Here is a 21,377-nt window from a genome sequence, read left to right on the forward strand (position 1 = left end):
GGGGCAAGGAGGGGTCCACGCCCCTACCTGGAAAGTGAATGTTCACCTAAAAAGTATACATTTCACACAATTTCATTTCAGTCACAGTAATTTACCTAAATTATTATGAGGATAATTTCAGTCTAAAGCAGTGTTTTTTGAGGGGCATATCCATTATGGGGAAAATTATGCCTACTTCCCCCCCCTTTTGGAAAAACCCTACGGACGTCTGTGTTCAGACATGCTAATCGGGACTGGGATTACAGTTTAAGTCGTGCGATAGAAACCATTGCGTAATTGTAACGAAAGGAATGCGTTAACATCGTGGTACTTGTGCTCGTAACGCGTTACTGAAAAGACAAGCGTTATTTTAACGGTACTTCATTACTCTCAGTTACTTTCATACATTCGAAACAGAACGAAACATTCATTGTTGCGTTGCTTTAAATTTATGCAAGTAAAATTACACTGGAAATCATGCCTACTTTTAACTCCTTGATACTGTTAAAATCATTAATAAATATACAATTATATTTTAAGGTTCTTTCTATAGCAATATTGTGAACAGATGTGATACTTGTGCACACACTTAAATGTTCTTATTGTGCGACGATAAGGGTAATGCAATCCTTTTTGGGGGTAACTTGCTATCGGGGAGGTGTTCCTACGTTGTCTGCTTAGGGGCTGTTACAAGCAAAGACCTCCACATCTGCTTTATCGCCCGCAGTATAATAGGGCCAAACCCACATGGGCAACTCCTCAACTTTAAAACAGATAAGTCCGTTTGTTATTCTGGGGGTGAAGATTGAAAAACTGTTTGGAGGGAGTCGATATGTGTAATGCCTCCATTTAATAAAGGGCAGATTCCTAAAAGTCACTATATTCCAAGAAAGGGTTAATCGGGGCAGCTGGAAAATTACAACCTAATCGGAACCAGGAACTTGTTGCTGAAATTATAGATTGAGGCAGTAGCGGTGATTGTTTCCAAAACTGGGGGGAGGGGGGCAAGAACAGTTTACTTTCCCTTGGTACACGAAGTTTAGCATAGTGCGGGGGCAAAAGTAGCAAAAAAAAAAAAAAATAGGGCCCCCAATTCGCCACCACTTGATAGAGGTCTGGACTTGTAATCAAAAGGTTCAATATTCGATTCTCACAGGTTGGGCTCAGTGAGACGTCAAACATGTAAACCTTTTCTTCAATTTGATGGGACAGATTTTAGTGTCTTACGTAACATAAATTTAAATGCGGAAAGACAATACAACAAATATAATTAGCATGAAATTTCCCGGAGCAGTTTCACAGTTTCTCTGACACACACGTAGAGAGCAACCCCCTCAAAAAAAAAAAAAAAAACACGTGGCAATTCTAACAGCATTAAACCGAACACTATCAGCTTAAAAACGTGAAATTAGTATCAAGAATGACGCCATGATGTGATAAATAGTACGCACATTAAACCATCCATTTCTTCCCTACAACACATCTTAAAGATTTAAAAAGACAACAGAAAACGTTCAATATTAGACACAATGTTCATAAACAATGCAAAATTGTCCACTTTCTTGCTTTTGTGCGGAGGGTCAGGACCACAAATGTAGCTTAATGGGTATCGGCAGGGTGGCTACCCACAACGGTGTCGTCCTAGTTGCGAACAGTCCTAATTGCGACCACTTGATGCCTGAACAGGAATATACTCAAAGGACTATGTCCTCATCGCGAACACATTTTTCTGTCTTTGGACCTACAACTTTCTCTCATACTTCCCGAGTCTATTTAACGATATTTCTTTTGTAAAGGGATTCAGTTCCAGACTTGGGACTGGCCAGTGTTTTGTTGGTTCATAGAAAATTCTACATAATTAAAGTAGTCGCCGAAGTACATGTATATATAATTTAATAATGAAAGTGTGGCCTATTTTTTTATATAGGAATACGTACTGCACACTTAACTGAAAAGAGCTTCGTCATTTAATAATACAATTATTAACTTTACCCAAATTTCAAATTAAAATTCAAAACCACCAATCTCACTTGTTAGTGCTCCTCGCTTCCGTTTTATGTCTTACAGGCTCATTTTCATCCTAAGAATCGGGCCATTAGACCTTTCTGCCTCAGCCTTTAAGCTTTATATAAGGTCATCCACTCTCGGATGTGGACTACCTAGCTCAATGTTGATTTTGCGGTTCCATCCCTCCACTATATTATTTGTCCTGTGCTTCCTGTTGAAGCAGTTCCACATCACTTCAAGCACCAAGAGGTTTTCGAGTCATTAACACACGAATGAAAGTCAGACCTTGGAGGGATTTACAAAGTAGAAGACCATGATTCAGGTTGGTTTTCCAGTTTCATGTGTTTGCAATTACGACATGAAATTATTTCTCACTTTTGTGTGTTCGCAATTAGGACGATTTAAGCATTGTTCGCAATTAGGACTGTTCGCAATTAGGACACAACCCCCACAACAGCATCGGATTCTTCTGTCTTCTCTTAGTACATAAAGCGCTCTTTATATGTTAAAAAATCATTTACAGTGTCAAAAGAATTGAGATAAGCACTTTTACTACTGTCACCGAGCACGTTCATGTACAACTGAGAACAAATATAATAATAGGCAAATTGTCTTATCAACATTTTTAGTTCCTTTGGTTTTCATCAACGATGAATTAAGACATTTGAGACCAAAAAAACACGTATAAGCAGAGTGCAACTTCTGCTCGAGCACATACCCACTCCCTAAAAACACACAGAATGTGGATGAGAAAACTAAAATAGTGATGAACAAATTGCCGACTATCTTTGCTCCTGGGTGTACACGAAAACTCTTCCTAATTCGATCAACACAAAATGTGCAAATTTATTTCACATCGGAAATGGATCAAGTTCTTTGCAAAAGCGATAATAAGCTGCATGTGAGCAGAACAAGATTAAAATATACTCACTCTATTGAGTAGAAAATGAGCAAACGAAGCGCTTCAATTTGATCAATTACTCAGGACCGTATCAGAATGACAACACAATTTGTAAAATCATGAAAATTCTAGCCCTCTAATAATAAATAATTGTTCCGAAAGTAATGGAAACTCCGGAATACAAACATTTATATGCAAATGTTCTACGCCTGAATACATTTTAAACTTTGAATGCTACATTTTCCTCCTTTTGCTACCGTAATGAAACAGAATTTACTTGCTGGTCAAAGAGTCAGAAACATCGAAATATGTATCAGACTTTTGGAACACACACCTCTTCCCTTTTTTCCCCAATATTTTGTTCAATTCGATTCATTGATTGATTTGCTTTATTTTACTTTGTTTTTCTGCAGCTTTTGGCCAATCGCGAAGATGAGAATGAGTGATGATATGATGAATTGATGAAGGGACACCCACGTCCAGGTCAGGAATCGAACCAGATACCTTTGCTCAATTCCGCAAATACTGTCAAGTGGTAACCATGTCACCCTGTATTCAAGGGGTCCCAGGTTTGATCTCGAGTAAAGGCGCATTGGTTCGACTCAGATTCTAAACTGTAGGTCTAACCTGTTTGAACATAAAATGGTTTCAAACAACCACAATGCTGTTGCTAAGTTTGTGAAATTTGTGATAGCTCCACTTTTAAATCAGAGAAGCTAATCGCGACTAGACCTACTGTTTAATGTAGGATCAAACCCGGGATCCCTCGATTACAAGGCGAGAGCGTTACCACAAAACAATTGGGGGAGCCCAATTCGACCACTGCTACTGACCATGTGGTTCACAAGTTGTCAGTCAGTCAACATGAACTAACATGGATCTCAAACAAGCTTTCAACGTTTAAAAGACATGGCAGAAGGGTAGGTTTACCTATTCCACGATCCAAGTACCTTCGGTGGAGCAAAATCTCTGGACAGACCAAACTGAAGAACGGGCATTTCTCGTGGAGCAGTCAAATAAGTTTGGTTTCCTGGTCTCGCTTCGTGAGACAGTGGCTAAAGCGTGGAAGTTTTGAGTAGAGATGTCTTTTCTTTTTAAGGATCCAGCACAAAACACAAGCCGAAAAAAGCACGCACAGGGACGCACACAGCAACGTAACGAAACACACGAAAAACGAGCAACACAAAACACCACGCGTGGCACCCGAACAGCAGAACACAATACGCGCCTCAACTTCCGTCGCGGGAGACCTTGCGACCCTCGCGCCACCTGTCGCCAGGATCCAGAAGCGTAGGTGCTGGTTCGAGGGGTCAAAGGCCCGTATCGCTCAGTCAACAGCGACGATGCACGATTTCCCCTCCCTGACGTCACGCCACGAGGGAGGTTACTAAAAAACATTTTCCCCCCTTTTATTTCGCGAATTTATAGAGTCCGTTCTGGCGTGCACGTTAGGAAATAAGCATGCGATTCCGGAGTTGAAACTATCGAACTAGACTTTAAGCTTTCGACTCTGTTGGTCGTTTCAATCGATAACGCTGGAAGAAGAGGAGGGGGTGGACATTGACTGGGCGGGAGCAGGTTGAGGCTGACGTGTTACCTTTGCATTGCTTCCTGTGTAAAGTGCCACCCAGGCACAGGAAATTCCTCAACACCTATACAGTTTCAGGACTTTGCAATCGCCATCCTGCGTGGCGGAGTGGTTAAGCAAGGGTTTCCCGGTTAGTTAATTGAGTTCTTGTTTTAAAAGTCTACTTTATGCACATACAGGCTAAACGGGACTGGACCTACAGATCAAAGTGCGATCTGAACCACTGTGCCTCCCCCGGGTATCGAACACGGGACCACTTCATTACAAAGCAACGACTTTAAAAGTCCCATTCCTCATTGGAACGCCTTTACTTCAAAGAAAGTTCAGAAAGATGATTGATTGAATTGGTGTCTGAAGTACACTTTATGCACAGTGAGGCTAATCGGGACTGGACCTACAGTTTAATGTGGGATCCGAACCACTGTGCCTTCACTGGGTGTCGAACCCGGGGTTCCGAAAGATGAGTTATCCTCTGAAAACGATATTCCGTCAAGTTCACGTGGAGCTCGGTAATTCCTCCCCTCACATCTTTCCTACCAATGGCGTCCGTTTCAGGAACTGGCAGTACTTTTCAAGTCCACGTGGAGTAAATTAAATGTTGCCAACTCCAGACTTCTTAACGCGAGGTTGCGGGGAGTCTTGTTGTCAAGGATACCGACCTGGCGTTCCAATGAGGACTTGAACCATGCTACCCAGGGTGCGAAATCATGGGCGCCTCAAAAATCCCCCCCACCAAAAATTCCCGGGGGGGAGTTTTTGTTACAACAAACAAAAGATAAGCAATTACTTTTAATTTCAAATATACTGTACTAAGAATATAAGAATAATATCGAAAACACACAAATTAGCGTAGTTATGAGTGTTCAATGCTTTTTCTCTCTCAAGATATCATTAACACCAATACATCAATACGCACAATAAAAGTAAATAAAGAATGCAAAACAATAACAACTATGAAATCCAATTGGTTTATATTAACATAAAGCAAAAACTAAATACAAACACTTCAACTATTTCATAATTTATTAACATTTTTGAACCAGTAAGGAAAGGTTGCTACATTATAATATCTGATACACATAAAAATAACAAATTTATTTATTTGTGTGTAATTAATAATAATACTATTTTAATGACTAATTTAGTAATTTAATTTAGTAAATTATTTTTACTTTTAATAACATTATAAATATGTACATCGTATAATTTATATGTATGTTTGTTGGGGAGGGGGGGGGGTTGCAGATTATGATCTTTCTCCCTCCCACCAGTTTTAAATGATTTCGCACCCTGATGCTACAACTCCAATGGAAAGATCCCGAGTTCGAATCCCGGCCAAGACATGGTTGCGTCGGTGCAGAAATTTTCGACTGCCGTTTCCCTCTCATCTCGGTTCATTCTCATCGTCGCAGTTAAGCAAAAGTGGAATAAAAGCGACGCGAGATATACAAATACGAATAGTTTCATTGATTTTTGTTATTTATCGTCGCCTTTATGCCACGTTTGGGTAATCGCGACGAGGATGAGTATTTATGATGAAATTGAGGAAGGAACACTCACAAAGAACACCCACGCTCAGGCCAGGATTATAACCACTCCACCACGAAGGGCGGCACAGATATGAATCCATTTATCACCATCGTAGCGATTGGTATATATAGAGAAGAGCGTCGAATGGCCGTACACAGAGAAAAACTTTGTTTGGAACAAGCAAAAATAATGTCATGATACTAATTATCCTTTTTTAAACATTCAACAAAAATAATTTTGTAAAAATCACCAAATTTGGTAAAGAATGACAATTTCTTTGTTTATATTTACGAAGAAGTATAACCAAATGTGTTTTGTGAATTCAAACAATCAGCTTAATTTGCATTCGATCGGGTTCGGAGGTTCGAATCCCAGCTTAAACTCCCTATTGTCATTAGCACAGAGCCAGAGGCGGCTCCAAGAGAGAGCAAAGGGGGGCATCAGAAAATAAGTTTACATTGCCACGGAACTCTTTCAGATATCGAAAGTTAATGAAGATTCATTTGGAATTCAGAACATATTTTAACTTTTTTTTTTTAAAAAAAAATAAATTATAGGGGCTGCTTTCATCAGTTCCGAGACTCTTATCGCCCCACCCCTATCCATGTGCAGTTTTATTTACAATTGTAAGCCAAAATATGTCAGGTGGTTTGTTATTTGTCATATTTTGCCATATTTCAAATATCTCCCCTCAACAATGCAAATGTTTTCCAGCGGATACCCCTTTAGTGTCTGTAACCCCGAGCACCCCCCCCCTTTAAATCCGTGCCCTGTCTGCCACAGGTCAAAGGTCCAGAGTCACTTTAAACTCTGTGCTTCAACCAGCCTCCCGTTTGATGCTTGTTATTTGAGCATAAATATTCCTTTGAGATGCAAAAGACTGGTATAATTGGAGAAGCACGGGTGAACGGATGCAATTACTTCAAACGGTCAGGATTCCTCATCAATGGGGAAGTACGAATTACAAGTATACAGGGTGGCTCCAAACAAGTAACCAAATTCCTACTTATTGCTTCGGGTAACCTTTCATTTTCGGGGGGCAGTCACGTTGTAATTACGTCATCTACATCATAATTTCGACTATTGGTGAGTCACTCGAAACAAAACATATCTCTGAGGCAAGCCAAAACGTGCATACGAAACGAAGGCAATGGCGGAAGAACAGTAGGAGAGGGGGTACATGGAGCATTGCACCCCCTAAAATTTTTAAAGAGACGGTACAGTACCCCCTAAACCCATAGATCTGAATTGTACCCATTCTAGCTCCATTAAATAATTTGACAAACACAAGATGCTGCCGTTCAACGAATATCGTTTTTGGTATCGAAACACAAAAGGTTTTTTTTCTCTTCTTTTCTTTGATTCTGTTTAACAATTATTGGTAGAATTTGGATCTGGTGAACAATTACTGGTAGAATTTGGCTCTGGTGAGCAATTAGTGATAGATTTTGATGAACAATTACTAAAGGAATTTGGGTCTGGTGAACAATTACTGGTAGAATTTGGTTCTGGTGAGCAATTAGTGATAGAATTTTGTTATGATGAACAATTACTGAAATAATTTGGGTCCGATGAACAATTACTGGTAGAATTTGGCTCTGGTGAGCAATTAGTGATAGAATTTTGTTCTGATGAACAATTACTGAAAGAATTTGAGTCTGGTAAAGAATTACTGGTAGAATTTGGCTCTGGTGAGCAATTAGTGATAGAATTTGGTTCTGATGAACAATTACTGCAAGAATTTGGTCTTGTTAACAATTAATGAAAGTATTTGGGTCTCGTGAACAATTAATGAAAGTGTTTGGTCTCGTGAACAATTAATGAAAGTATTTGGTTCTCGTGAACAATTAATGAAAGTATTTGGTTCTCGTGAACAATTAATGAAAGTAGTTGGTTCTCGTGAACAATTAATGACAGAATTTGGCTCTCGTGGACAATTACTGACAGAATTTGGCTCTCCTGAACAATTACTGAAAGAATTTGGCTCTCCTGAACAATTACTGAAAGAATTTCGTTCTACTAGTGAGCATCACTGACAGAAGTTTGTTCTGTGGAACAATCGATGAAAGAATTTGGTTCTGGTGAACAACTTGGTACGATGCTGATGAACAATTGTTTCTTTGCCGGCCATTTCAACAAATGTTTGGTTGCCAGTAACTATGTTCTGATTTCCATTTCTTTGTCCCCACACCAAATAAAATATTTGTCTGATTTTTAGAGGTATTCAATACGTGTTATGCATTTTCTTTAAAAAATCACACCTCTTGTACATTTTTGGTGCACTATAACAATATATGTACTTAAAGTGTACCACATTTGTTTAACTCGCTTAATTTTACAACACTTTCAAACTTTAAGTTTAGTTGTCATCTGGTGATTACCGTTTTATACATCCCGAGGGACAGCCACACCCCAACACTTCAATCCCTCCTAAGAGAAGTCATCTGAAAGCGTGTAAAATTTTCTTGGAAGCAACGTTCTTCCGTGTGCTCTCGTAACAGCAGAAAGATCCGGAAACAAAAATTTAGTGCGTTCTCGACAGGGCTTTTTAGCCGAATGTCCGCGTGGCGTTTTATCTCGCTCCTATCTGGTCCCGTGATCTCTCTGCACCGCCTAGGCTGAGAGCACGATATTCCACCGCGGACGTGTCGATATTAGGCCGCGGTCTCGCAGACTTCTGCCGGGAGAGGAATTTTAATAAGATGCCTCTCAGCGTCGTGAGGGTTGGAGAAGAAGAAAGGACCCAGAGCAGGGAGGGCTTGTCGATATATATGAACAGTGGCGGAGGGATGTTTTTGGAGGCACAAAGTTTCAAGCTCCATCTCGATCTCACTTTAATATATACAAAGAAAATGAATTATTTTACTTCGCGTTTTGCCACTCATCTCTCTCCATCTCTCCCCTTCTCTCTGGAAAGAAAGAAGCAAATAAATAAGGAAAACCTTCTTTCTCTCTCTCCTTCTTTCTTTCTTGCTTTCAGAGAGAGAGAGGGAGAGAGAGAGAAAGAGAGAGGGGAGAGAAAGAAAGAAGAGAAAGAGAGAGAAGAGAGAAAGAAAGCAGAGAGAGAGAGAGGAGAGAAAGAAAGAAGAGAGAGAGATAGAACGCCCCCCCTCTCTCTCTCTTTCCCCCTTTTCTCTCGCTCTCTCTCTTTCTCTCTCTCTCCCTCTCTCTCTCTGAAAGCAAGAAAGAAGGAGAGAGAGAGAGAAAGAAAGGAGAAAAGAATATTTTCTCTCCCTCTCTCTCTCTCTGAAAGCAAGGAAGAAAGAAGGAGAGAGAGCGTGAGAAAGAAAGGAGAAAAGAGATATTCTCTCTCTCTCTCTCTCTCTCTCTCTCTCTCTCTCTCTCTCTCTCTCTCTCTCTTCTCTCTCCCGAGAAAGAAAGAAGAATAAGAGAGAGAGAGAGAGAGAGAGATTATTTCTTTCTTCTTTTCCTTTCTCTCGGTCCTTCCCCTTTCATCTAGAGAGAGAGAGAGAGAGAGAGAGAGAGAGAGAGAGAGAGAGAGAGATAGAGAGAGACGGAAAGAAGGGAGGAAGGGAGGAAAGAAAGCCTCCCTTCCTCTCTCTCTCTCTCTCTCCTCTTTATCTCTCTCTCTCTCGTTTCTCTATCAGAAAGAGAGAGAAAGAATTTTCTCTAATTGTAAAGATTAGGATGAATGGTGCGTGATAAGATGAAAGAGATGAAGGGACAAATCAGAAACACATAGAAAACACACACATTAGAGGACCTAGTCCTGGATCCAGACGCCAGAGCCTCGTTAGTCTGCAAAATACAGTCCAGGGTGTACTACATCTAAATGAGCTTGATATTTGGGTGTCTTCTTTAAGGACCACCCCATACACCCCAATACAAATAAAGAAAGAAACAGGCAAGACACTGTGTGGTATTTGAGAATCGTTCCAGTGGAGAAAATTGCAGTAACTTCTATTGAAGAATTTTGATTGATTGATTTCGTTCATTTTACTTCGCTTTTCTGCCACTTTTGGCTAATGAGGAAGACAAGGATAATACAAAATTGATGGTAGGTAAATCACAAACACACACACATGGACAGCACACTTCAGAAACGGGTCCCCTCTTACGCCCTTCTTCAAGCATCGGTTTGATTTGATTTTGAGTGTTAATTACACTTCATGCACAGAAGGCTAATCTGGACTGGACCTAAAGTTTAAAAGTCGGATCCGAACCACCATGTGCCTCCACTTGGTACCGAACCCGGGACCCCTTGGTTACAAGGCGACGAAGTTACCAGTACGTCACTAGGGAGGCTCTTGTAACTTTGATTTATTATGTAAATTATACATGAAGATTCCCCCAGTTCAAGAAATTAACAACCAGAAGGGGGAAATTTCCTCTAGTCCCCAATTCAAATATGATCCTCTGTTTTTTTGTGTGTCATTCCATTTTAAAGCAGGCCACATGGTCACATTGCTCTCATTTTTCCCTGGACTGTCAATAAGGGAAGCAACATTCACAAAATAATTATGAATTATTATATCTGCAAAAATGTTATGGCTCTTGCACTCATTTTAAATTGACGAAAAACAAATGACTGTTCACCAGAAATAAATTACTTTAGTAATCGTGCACATTTTCTTTGGAGTTAACAAAAAAATCTTTTGTCAGAAATACATTTAGCAAATGCTACCAATTCTCTTTAGCGTTACCAAGAAACGTGTTTTGTTAATATAAAAAAATACATATTTTCTGTGTGAAGGACAGAGGCTGGGTTGCCAGCTCTTTATTTGAATTTCGCGCTGCACCACATGCACAAGATCTCGTTTTTGACGTCACGCAACAGCAGTAGCAAGACTGTTTCACATGCTACCTCCTATCGAGACTAGACTAGACTGAGACTTACTGTTCGAGAATATCACACCCTTGGACACTTTGGTAAACTGTATAGTGTTTGAAAAATAGCCTAAACCATAAACACATTACTATGCGAGTTTTTGTTTTTAAAAGCCCTGTTTATGCACAGATAGGCTAATCGGGGCTGGACCTACAGTTTGATTGATTGATTTGGTTTATTTTATTGATTCATTTATTCTACTTCGCTTTACTTCCTCTTATTTGCTTCAAACGTGACAACCTGTTGTAAAACTCTCTTTGCAAGGTAGCCAACTGGTTTGGTTTGGAATGTTCGCTCTTCCGAAGTCATTAATTGTCTTCCCGAAGAACTGGGGGAGTAAAGCGGCCAGCCTCACCTCACGTGTCTTTCCGAATGGTCTAGAGGACGGCTCAAAGGAGAATCTGTATCCCCTCCTTCACAGTTAAGCTACAGTAACAACGCAAGTCGCGGCATCTATCGGCCCACACTCGGCGCAAAATTCCGGGAACTTCCTGATCGCACCTCGCATATAAACACTGTCACGATGAGGAGTGGGGGGACGCTCAGCATCCCAATTCCCGTCTCCTCTGGACCATCTCCGAGACGGACGTGCTCCCCTTCCCGATTCTTCCCTCCACGAGGGATAACTCCGGCGCCCGCGAATACCGACGTCTCATTCAACGTCAAGTCTCCGACGGACTCGGAACTTCGTTAGGAGAATCGCAAACCCAGCAAAACCTATAATCTAGTAAGGGCTGGAAACAAGCGCTGACGGTGTAGTCCTCTCAGGAAAGAAGAGAGCGTCTGAGACGCATTCTCCGTCATTTGCGCTTTTTTTGTCTCGGTTCAGCAAAGTCCTCACCTTTCTTCCTGAGCCGTTCCACACCATTTCGACCAAACCTTGAATTAATTTGTTGCATCACCATTTTTAATAATGTTGATAATTTAATGTTTTGCCATTTCTTCGTTTTTCCAGTTTCATTTGTGCTTTATTAATTGTTGTAAAGGGGCTAATTTTGGCGGAACGTAGTTTTGAATTCTTTCTTATTCTGCAAAAACACCTCCACCAAAATATGTGGTGCCAATTTCCGTTTTCCTCTGTCCCTCATTTCGGATACAAAGCGTCAAACTCTTGATAATTTTTTTTTTCAAAATTTTTAGTTTTGACAGTTCATAAACGAAAATGGGACCCAAGCAGTGGCGGCGATTAGGAGGGGCAAGGGGCGAGGGGCACTTTTTGCAACTTTTGCTCCTGGACTATGCTCAACCTTATATATCAAGGGAAAGTACACTGCCCCCAGTTTTGGAACCCAATCGCCGCCACTGCATATGTTTAATGATTTTCGGACTTAGCTCGTGCCATACAGTAAACAAAATAAATATGGTTGTCCCCTACGTGCCCAAGACTGAAAAAAGTATTAATCGGATTCATTGTAGCATAGCATGGAAACTATACAAAGAACGAGATTTACCGAAACATTTATAAGTGACCTTTAGTAATAATACTTCTGCCCTCCATGTAGTTTTAGCACAAACATTTGTAGGTTGGGTCAAGTTGTAGATATCAAATTTGAATAGCAGAAATAATAATATATAATTATTTTTACAATTGGTTATAAGCTGGTTTTGGTTGACAATGTATTATTATTATTATTATTATACCTTTGGGGGAGTTTCTGCTCGGTGCACCAGATGAGTGATTTCCAACATAATTCTTTCTATTCCTTCTTAATGTTTTATAGATAGATGCCAGTTAACTTCGAGCTACCCGTTGATGCTTGTTGACTTCGAGTAATGGCTACACTGAGAACACGGTAGCCAGCACTTGAAGTCAACTGGCCTCAGTACCGAGAGCAGGGTTGCCAGCATACGGAAGTCGACTGTCTGGAAACGCAGACCCAGATAATCGGCACTCGAAAGTCAGCTGTCTGCAATATTGAGATCAGGGTAGCCAGGACCCTGAGGCAACTGCCTGAAATACTGAGAACAGCACTCGTTGCCAGCATTCGAGAATCAACTGCTTGAAACACTAACTCACGCGACTGTACTGGTACGTGCAACGATGGTCTCGGTAAAAACAGATTTCAAGCAGCTTGTTCACCAACACCATGGGGTTAACAAGCAGAACCCCAATTACTGTGGGGGCAGAAAGAGGGGAAAAAACAAAACATAAACGCTCGCCGTGGTTGGAATCAGAACCGTCCAATTAGCACCGAGAGAGCCCCGGCCAAAATAATTACACGAAAACAAAAAGGAAACAAAAACAAAACAAACAAAAAAACAGCGCGCACGCAGAATAAACAATTTCAAACCGCGCTGCGTGCGTGCGCGTTTACCAATGTTTAAAGAGCTCCATCCCCGAAAACGGAGCTAATGAGAATCGATGCGAGTCCAATTTCCCAGCAATTATCCTGCCAAGTAGGCAAAAACGCACTCACAGTGACGAAACAGGCGTCATGCGCCGAGAGACCTGTTGCAAACGGTTGGCACGGCTCGTGGCCGCACGGCGCACCCTCCCACCCGCACGGGAGGGGATGATTTATTGATCTCCCACTGTACGCGCACCCCCTTAGCCCAACCACCCTCTCCCCTCGAGATTCTGGGGTCCACGAGGAATCAGCACGATGAGGTCAGGCTGGGATGACATCGCCTTCAACTGTCTCGTGACCTTGTCGGGAGCAGGATTTCCAAATCTCAAACTCCCCACCACCATTCTGCGGTTCCTTTCAGCGCTTCATGACAACACAGCCTCCTGCACCCTCATTCAAACGGTTAAATGACCCTTAATTTAGGATCTAACCCCGGCAACAAGGTGTTTAGAGGACATGTGCGTCGCCAAACATTTTCGTGGGGGGGGGGGTAGGCCTACCCTAAAACATCATAGTAAAGATAGTAAGAATACAATTATAATCATGGAAAAAGGTTCGTAGAACGTATCTCAGAATGTTAGTGACTATGGTTCTACATTAGAATACAATGTCATTTGGACATTGTCCATTGCCTAGTGCTTTCTTTTAACTGTGCTTATTCTAATATTATGTTTCGAGAGAGCACATCTTCTTTCGTCGTCTTTTGGCGGTGCTGGGAACCGAACCTAATCCAATATATATATAGCCCCAATCCCACCACTGACTGACTCACTGACATAAATGTTCTCCATAAAGGAAGCCCCGGAGGCGAAAAATGACCGATTTCGACCCACCTTGAAATCGTCCCAAAAGGCCGAGAAAATTCAAAAATCGCTCAATTAGTCCTTCCTTAAGGGTGGAAATGCCCTTTTCCACGTCCTTAGCAACCGTTGCCACGGACATTTTTTGCAGCACACATTGTTTCCTTCAATTCTGAATTGTGTAGCTAAATACATTATATTTCTCACAGATCACACAGATGAATCAACTCCTGGTTCAAAAATGTGCCTCAAACAAGGATGACATCTACATAAGGAGTTTCAGCCCAGACACAATTACTTACGTATATATTGGTAAACTCAATACGAAAATATCTACATCGTGGTTGTTTTAATTAAATGTTTAGAGGTATGATAACATACAATTACTTAGAGAGTTTAAGGTGCTTGTTGTTCACCATGGAAACGGATGTTGCTAGGGAACTTAAAGTTTATTTTCACCCTGAAAACTACTGTAAGTGAATTATTCTAGACTTTTCGTATTTCAAAATTCATGCGTCAGAATTTATTACAGAGGCAAGGTAGGAATTTGAGGGAAATAAAGGAAGACAATAATTTTCCAATTACCTTTAAAAATGTGAAAATTACAAAAGACGTAAATATTGCATTTCCAATTTAGTGTCGCTATTGAATTTGTTTATACAAGAAATCTAACTAACTATCTTGAAACAGTTATTGCTTACTCACTTTATTATTAAGAAAATAGACAATTTTGAATATTTTGTACATTTGTACCATATTAGAGCCAGTACACACACAGAGTTACGTTCAAAAATTTCCAAATAAGCGAAACGTATATATTGGTAAACTCAATGCGAATATATTTACATCGTGGTTGTTTTAATAAAATTAGGAATTCGAGGAGAATGACAGAAAGATTGCATTTCCAATTTAGTGTCGCTATTGAATTCGTTTATGCAAAACATCCAACTAATTATCTTGAAACTGTTATTACTTACTCAGTTTATTATTAGGAAAATAGACAATAATATTTTCAATATGTGTACCTTATTAGAGCCCATACAGACATAACGTTACTTACTAAAATTTTCAAATTAGCGAACTTATACACTTGTTTGGCTTCATCCAATAAAACATGCAGACATTTTACCCCATCTATAACAAGATTACGCCCACAACGTGGCCGAAGACAAGACGTGGTCAAAGGCCACGTCGAAAGTACGCGAGTCTAGTCTATATATATATAAAAATGGATGTACGTATGTGTGTGTGTCTGGGTGTGGGTGTGTATGTTTGTTTGTTCCGGCATAACTCTCGAACTCCTGGAGCAATTTCAACCAAACTTGGTACACGTATCACTTGCAATCTGGGGGGGTAAGACACCCCTGGCACCCCTAGGGGTGGGGGTGGGAAGGGGTGACATGTAAAAATAATCAAGAACGATATTAAATTCCGCACAAACAGACATCCGTGACTCTATGTAATCCGCACAACGATTGTGTTTCTCGGGTTGTCTAACATTCAGGCTGTGCTGCGAATGGAATCCATAGTTTTCGTGACACTCCCAATGCGGTTCAACTCCAGGTTCATCACCTATCGGCATGGGGGGGAGGTGTGAAAGGGGGTGAAAAATAAAATGCCCCAAATGACCTAGATTAGTGTAGAATCCATAGTTTTCGGAGTCGCTAAGCTAATTGGTGACATTCACGATCACATATAAAATTAGTTACATTTTACACTATAGTTAAATTCATTAATTTCCTGTCTAATACAAGATTGGGATAAATAAATACCCGGGCAACATCGGGTAATCAGCAAGTTTTACTATAAATCCGGTGCTCTAATTACTCCACGGTGCCCCATAGAATTCTGTACTAATGTTCCATTTATGCGACTATTTGTTTATTTTTGAGGAGAGGGAACCATATGTGCTAGAACAGTACCACACAAAGAACCAAATTGGAAACTAACAAAAATAACAAGCAGCCTTCGTAGCAATGGTCCAAAACACTATAAGTACGCGAGGTGATGTGTGGGTAACACCCTACACTGTCATGATCCGGTGGTGAGAGGGGGTGATGTGATCACGCCCCTGACCGCCTTTACCCCCAGGGTTCCCACCAGGTACCCTTGTCGTTCGTCGTTGGGTGGGCGCCGGAGCCGCTTCCAACGTTAGAAAAGCTCCCGGATTTGAACCGGCCGGGGATCGAACCCGGGACCTTTAGCATGGTAGTCAGACGCATTGCCGACTGTCCTGCCGCAGCGACGTGAAGTTTTCGCTTTATTTTCCCCTAAATGTCGATGTTATTTTTTACTGCAATGCGGTATTAGTAACGGGATCTGTTGCCTTTGAAACACAGTTGCACTGGCAGAAACGATTCCACTCAGGTAAGCCGGCCCCCGTGGCAAGAGTGGTTAGCACCTCGCGCTACGACGCCAGAGGTTGCGGGTTCGAATCCTGGCCTGGGCATGGATGTTTGTGAGTGTCCATTCATCAATTTCATAATATCATCACTCATCCTCATCTTCGCAAATTAGCCAAAAATGGCACAAGAAGCGAAGTAAAATAAAGCAATTCAATCAATCCACTCAGGTAAATCAGCGACAGCGAAGAAACTGCCGAGGCCAGGCCGGCTCGGTAGCTCAGTGGTTAGAGCAATGGCACGGTATGCCAGAGACCCGGGTTCAAGTACTGGTCGAGCATGCATTTTTCGCTGAAAAAATTTCTACGTAGTACATCTCCTGTGTGTGCTTAATCACCAATTTGAATATTTGCGTTGTAAGAATCAAATTGATTTTGAAAGGAATTTCTACAACCCAATGGTGTCCATAACTGTGCTACGCTAATCTGTAGTTTTCGGTCAATATGGATCTGGGGCAGCACTTAGTGGGTTTTGGGATGGCGATTTTATGGGCGAAGTGGAAAAAAAAGGTTTTAGTGACACATACTCTTGGTTAGCAACATTAGAGTTCCAGGATTTTGTCAGCAATCATGTGATTGTATGGTCTGTAGTACTTGGGGCAGCGTCAATCCTTATGTTGCCACATATAAGCTTTCTTCCTACAACTTTCACTTCGCAAATCTACGACGCCAGGGGTCGCGGGTCCGAATCTCGGCCTGGGCATGGATGTTTGTTCATCCATTCATTACTTTCATCATATGAACACTTGTCCCCATCTTCGCAATTAGCCAAAAGTGGCACAAAAGCAAAGTAAAATAAAGCGAATCAATCAGTTCGCAACTGTGATTGCCACCAGGAACAGGACATCTTCTTCGATGACTACGGGAAGACAGAAATGACCAAGGGCAGCCTCCAATTGATGTGGCGGGCATTATAGTAGAGTCCAGCACAGCTATTTCTGCCGTGCGATGCGCGAAAGCAGTGTTGCTAATGGAGCAGATAGAAAAATCGCTGCAGTGCTCCGATGTACAGCTGTTACGTACAACAATAAAATTAGAGAATTCAGGTCTATCTAACGTTGAGTTTTAAACGTCATGCATTATACCAGGACTAGGATTAATATGTACTAACAAGTGGCTTTGTATGTAGCTACATACATATGGACTAAAAATTCGCAAAATATGAACTAACACATAAGTACAATTACCAAAAATGCTGCAAAGAAGACTTCTTCATACGATTCCTTATTTGAGTGATTTCAAACAAAATAAAAAAAATATATACGTATATATTATTTTTCATTGCATTAATGCACTGGTGGCGTTCTAACTTTTCACTCCCAAAACCCGTATACACTGGTATGGAACTGCAACGGCAGATAATAACATGCCAACGTGTTAAACCGCTACAATTGCACCATAACACTCCTCCTCAAACAGTATTATTATTTCCTCTCTGAGATCTGCGACAGTCGGTTGCCTTTGTTGTACATTTACACAGGATGCCCGCTTCGACAACAATAACAAGTACATATACTGCCACTAGACGATAAGCTGCGCGGCTTTTTCTTTTGTTATGAACCAGGGCCGGCGCTAGTCATTTTGCCTCCCTGGGAGGTGGCGGCAGATGCCGCTCTATTTCGACCCCCCCCCCCCCGGTCATTACGCAGCAACGGAAAATTGAAAATCAATATATTCCTAACTAAAACATCAAAATATAAAATAAATAATGAGACTTCTTATGCTATTTCAATACTATTCAGCGCAAAAGAATATCTCGCTCGATCACAGTTTTCAATAGGCTTATTTTTTTCTTCTCTTCAAATTTTGCCGCTCGGTTCGCCCTCCCCTTCCGCCGGCCCTGCTATGAACTTGGTCACCCATCAAAGCATGGCAATTTTAACACAGAAAACAATATGTATCGCATTAAGCAGCAAAAATGACAGCCTCCTCTATGCAATTTCTACAAGAACACCTGCCGGAGCCAGAGTTGAATTGCTTAGAATTTCCCGAGCTTGGCTATGCAAGGTTTTTGATTTCAACTTCGACAGAACTGGAGGCATTATGGAATTTAACGTTCATTAGCAAACACACACTTTTACATACACACACGCAATACACGCACACAACGTCAAACCGGTCAAATACTTAGTATAAAATAAAAATATGGTGCTTCCAATCCAACAAAACTCACCGCCAATTTACCTGCTTTCCCCTTCCGTGACAGAAATAGTGCTTCATTATTACAGTTGGCAACACTAGTTACTAGCTAGCCAATGAACATGCACTGCATAAAAGAAGCAACGACTACGCCGTGCTATATTGCCACATTGCCGTCCCTGCTGACCGGTGGGAACCGCGAGCTGGAGCGCTGTTCAATTGTTTTCAATGAAGTTTGCGCGAGTGTGTCCAGGAATGGAATGACAATATGGCAACAATAGCGAAGGTTGTAGAGCAGGGTAGAACACGTGATGCTAAGAGAGAGGGAGACGAAACGAAAATTCGTTTCTACGCAACGGCAAATTTACGTGTGTGGCACTCTAAGCAGAAACCGAAGGCGTCCGAAACGATATTCAGAGCAGCTTAAGAAACGGCAGCAGCGCTTTCAGACGAAAGCCTGCGCCCGTCCTGAGCGGGGCATCTCTGAGACAAATGCTTCTGCCAAGCCTCCCCTCGAGAGCATTAACTACCGCTGTTGTCTTCCCCGGAAGATTACAGAGCTCATAAATCACTGGCGTCGCTTCTGTTCCGCCAAGAAGCCGGGAGATCCCGAGGGTGTGCCGGGATTACAGGCCTTCAAAGGGGAAAAGCCAGAGGACGCGAGTTGATCAGTCATGGCAAGGTCGGCGGGAATTTCCCTCGGTGCACAGATTTTTCACGTCATAGCAGTTCAGTAGGGAAATAATTTCCTTCTGGTTAAGCAGAATTTCCCTCGTGGTAGCTGAAATTCTCTCGATCGGTATTTGGTTTGGCTTGTTGAAATAACGATCCACTTTACTAGGGTGGACCTAGGGTTAGGTCCAATGTGCCTCTATCAGGAATCGAACCCGGAATCCCTTGATTACAAGTCGAGAGCATTAAAAGATTCACAAGCTGTGCTCCGCAAAGCATCTCTAAATACTGCAACAGGGGGTCCTGGATTCGAATCTCGTCCTGGGCATTATATCATCACTCAGTCTTATCTTCGCGATTAGCTAAAAAGTGGACGTAAAACAAACCAAATCAGTTAGTCGATCAATTGTACGAGAAAGAGAAAGCGCTCATATATTTCTTTCGCGTGTATAAAAAGAAGTACAACTCTGTTCGGTTCACTGGCATATTGCGGTGCCTCTTTAAAAACAAAAAAGAGCTATAATGTCCAAATATGTTATTGTTTTTCGCAATTAGCACGATATTCAATTTGGCAGATTGCATATCGGAAAAGCAAACGTGGGTTGTAACTTTGACATTAATTAATAAAACTGCATTTCAAGCAGACAGTATTAAAATCACGATTGATGAAAATAATTAAAACGATTAAATGAAGCGATTAATTATTAGATATAAAAGCGTTCGTGTGTAAGCAGAGAGATACAGCGTTTTATGTATTCGAAGTCTCTTCAGGGGTGCCCGCCCACAGGGGCGATGTCCCAATTCAGGAACTACAATGAAAGTTCACAATTCAGGAACTACGATGAAAGTTCCCAATTCAGGAACTACGATGAAAGTTCTCAATTGAAGCATTCCACCGAATAACGCTGCATGGCACATTTCAGTGAATGCGAGAACAACGGATAAAACATGTTGTGTGTTACTGGACTACAGCAGAAAAAACATAAAACCTTATCCAAACACAGTTTTAATCTTTGAGCAACATCCGACCTTATGACTGGTCAACTTGTAGCCTGTAGAAGCAGGTAACTCAGCAGTTTCCCAAAAGTGCCATACAGCGTTATTCGGTGGAATACTTCAATTCAGGAACTACATGAAAGTTTCCAATTCATGAACTACTATGAAAGTTTCCAATTCAGGAACTACGATGAAAGTCCCCAATTCAGAAACTACGATGAAAGTTCCCAATTCAGGAACCGATATTGTCTCGTAGAATGCGTGAAGTTGAATGTTTCCAACTCGGGAACTACGATGAAACTTCCCAATTCAGGCATTACTATGAAAGTTCCCAATACATATACTACGATGAAAGTTCCCAATTCAGGAACCGATATTGTCTCGTAGAATGCTTGAAGTGGGATGTTCCCAACTCAGGAACCGCTGCCTCGGGAAGAGAGGGGGAGAGTTAAGGACCGGTTTTTGGGAAGTTCTTTTCGTTAGTTGGGAAGACATTAAAATATATCCAACTGGTATAGATCAGTTCCTGAAATGGTACTTTTTTCTTTGGAATTTCCATAGTTCCTGACTTGAAAAGTCCCAAGGGAAGGATCTGTTTTTGAGAGGAACTTATCGTTACTGCACGTTACCCTGCAATACTGGAATACATATAATCATTTGCCGAAAAAGTGCTGTGCTTTACGGAGAGTTTCTTCTTTCCTCTCATATATTTTGAATATATTGAGGATCTTTGACTTGTAGGTTAGGTTAGGTTAGGTTAGCAGTTACACAGGTGTCCTGAGTTGGGAAGACATTTCACTGAAATATCCAACTGGTATAGACCAGTTCCTGAAATGGCACTGTTTTCATTGGAATTTCCATAGTTTCTGAATTGGGAAGAAACGATTGTTGAGGATGGAAGAGAGTTTTAAGTTCTTTGGGATGTTAAACATCCCAGCGTTATTTCAATCGAAATTTGACTCTGATGAGGGGGTTGCTTCTATTTGAAACAGCCGCAAATGAATATCTGACTCTTCACTGAAAAAAACAAATGAATTTTGCTCAAAATAATAAAAATTCAACATGTGTATATTTTCCTAAAATACATGTAAAAGGTTTACACCTTGGCACCATTCTACAATGAGGCTTGCTGGGAGGTTGAATCAAAATATATTACTTTAATTAATT

Source organism: Lepisma saccharinum, chromosome 7, assembly GCF_977018435.1.
Source record: "Lepisma saccharinum chromosome 7, izLepSacc3.1, whole genome shotgun sequence".
Lineage (NCBI taxonomy): Eukaryota > Metazoa > Arthropoda > Insecta > Zygentoma > Lepismatidae > Lepisma > Lepisma saccharinum.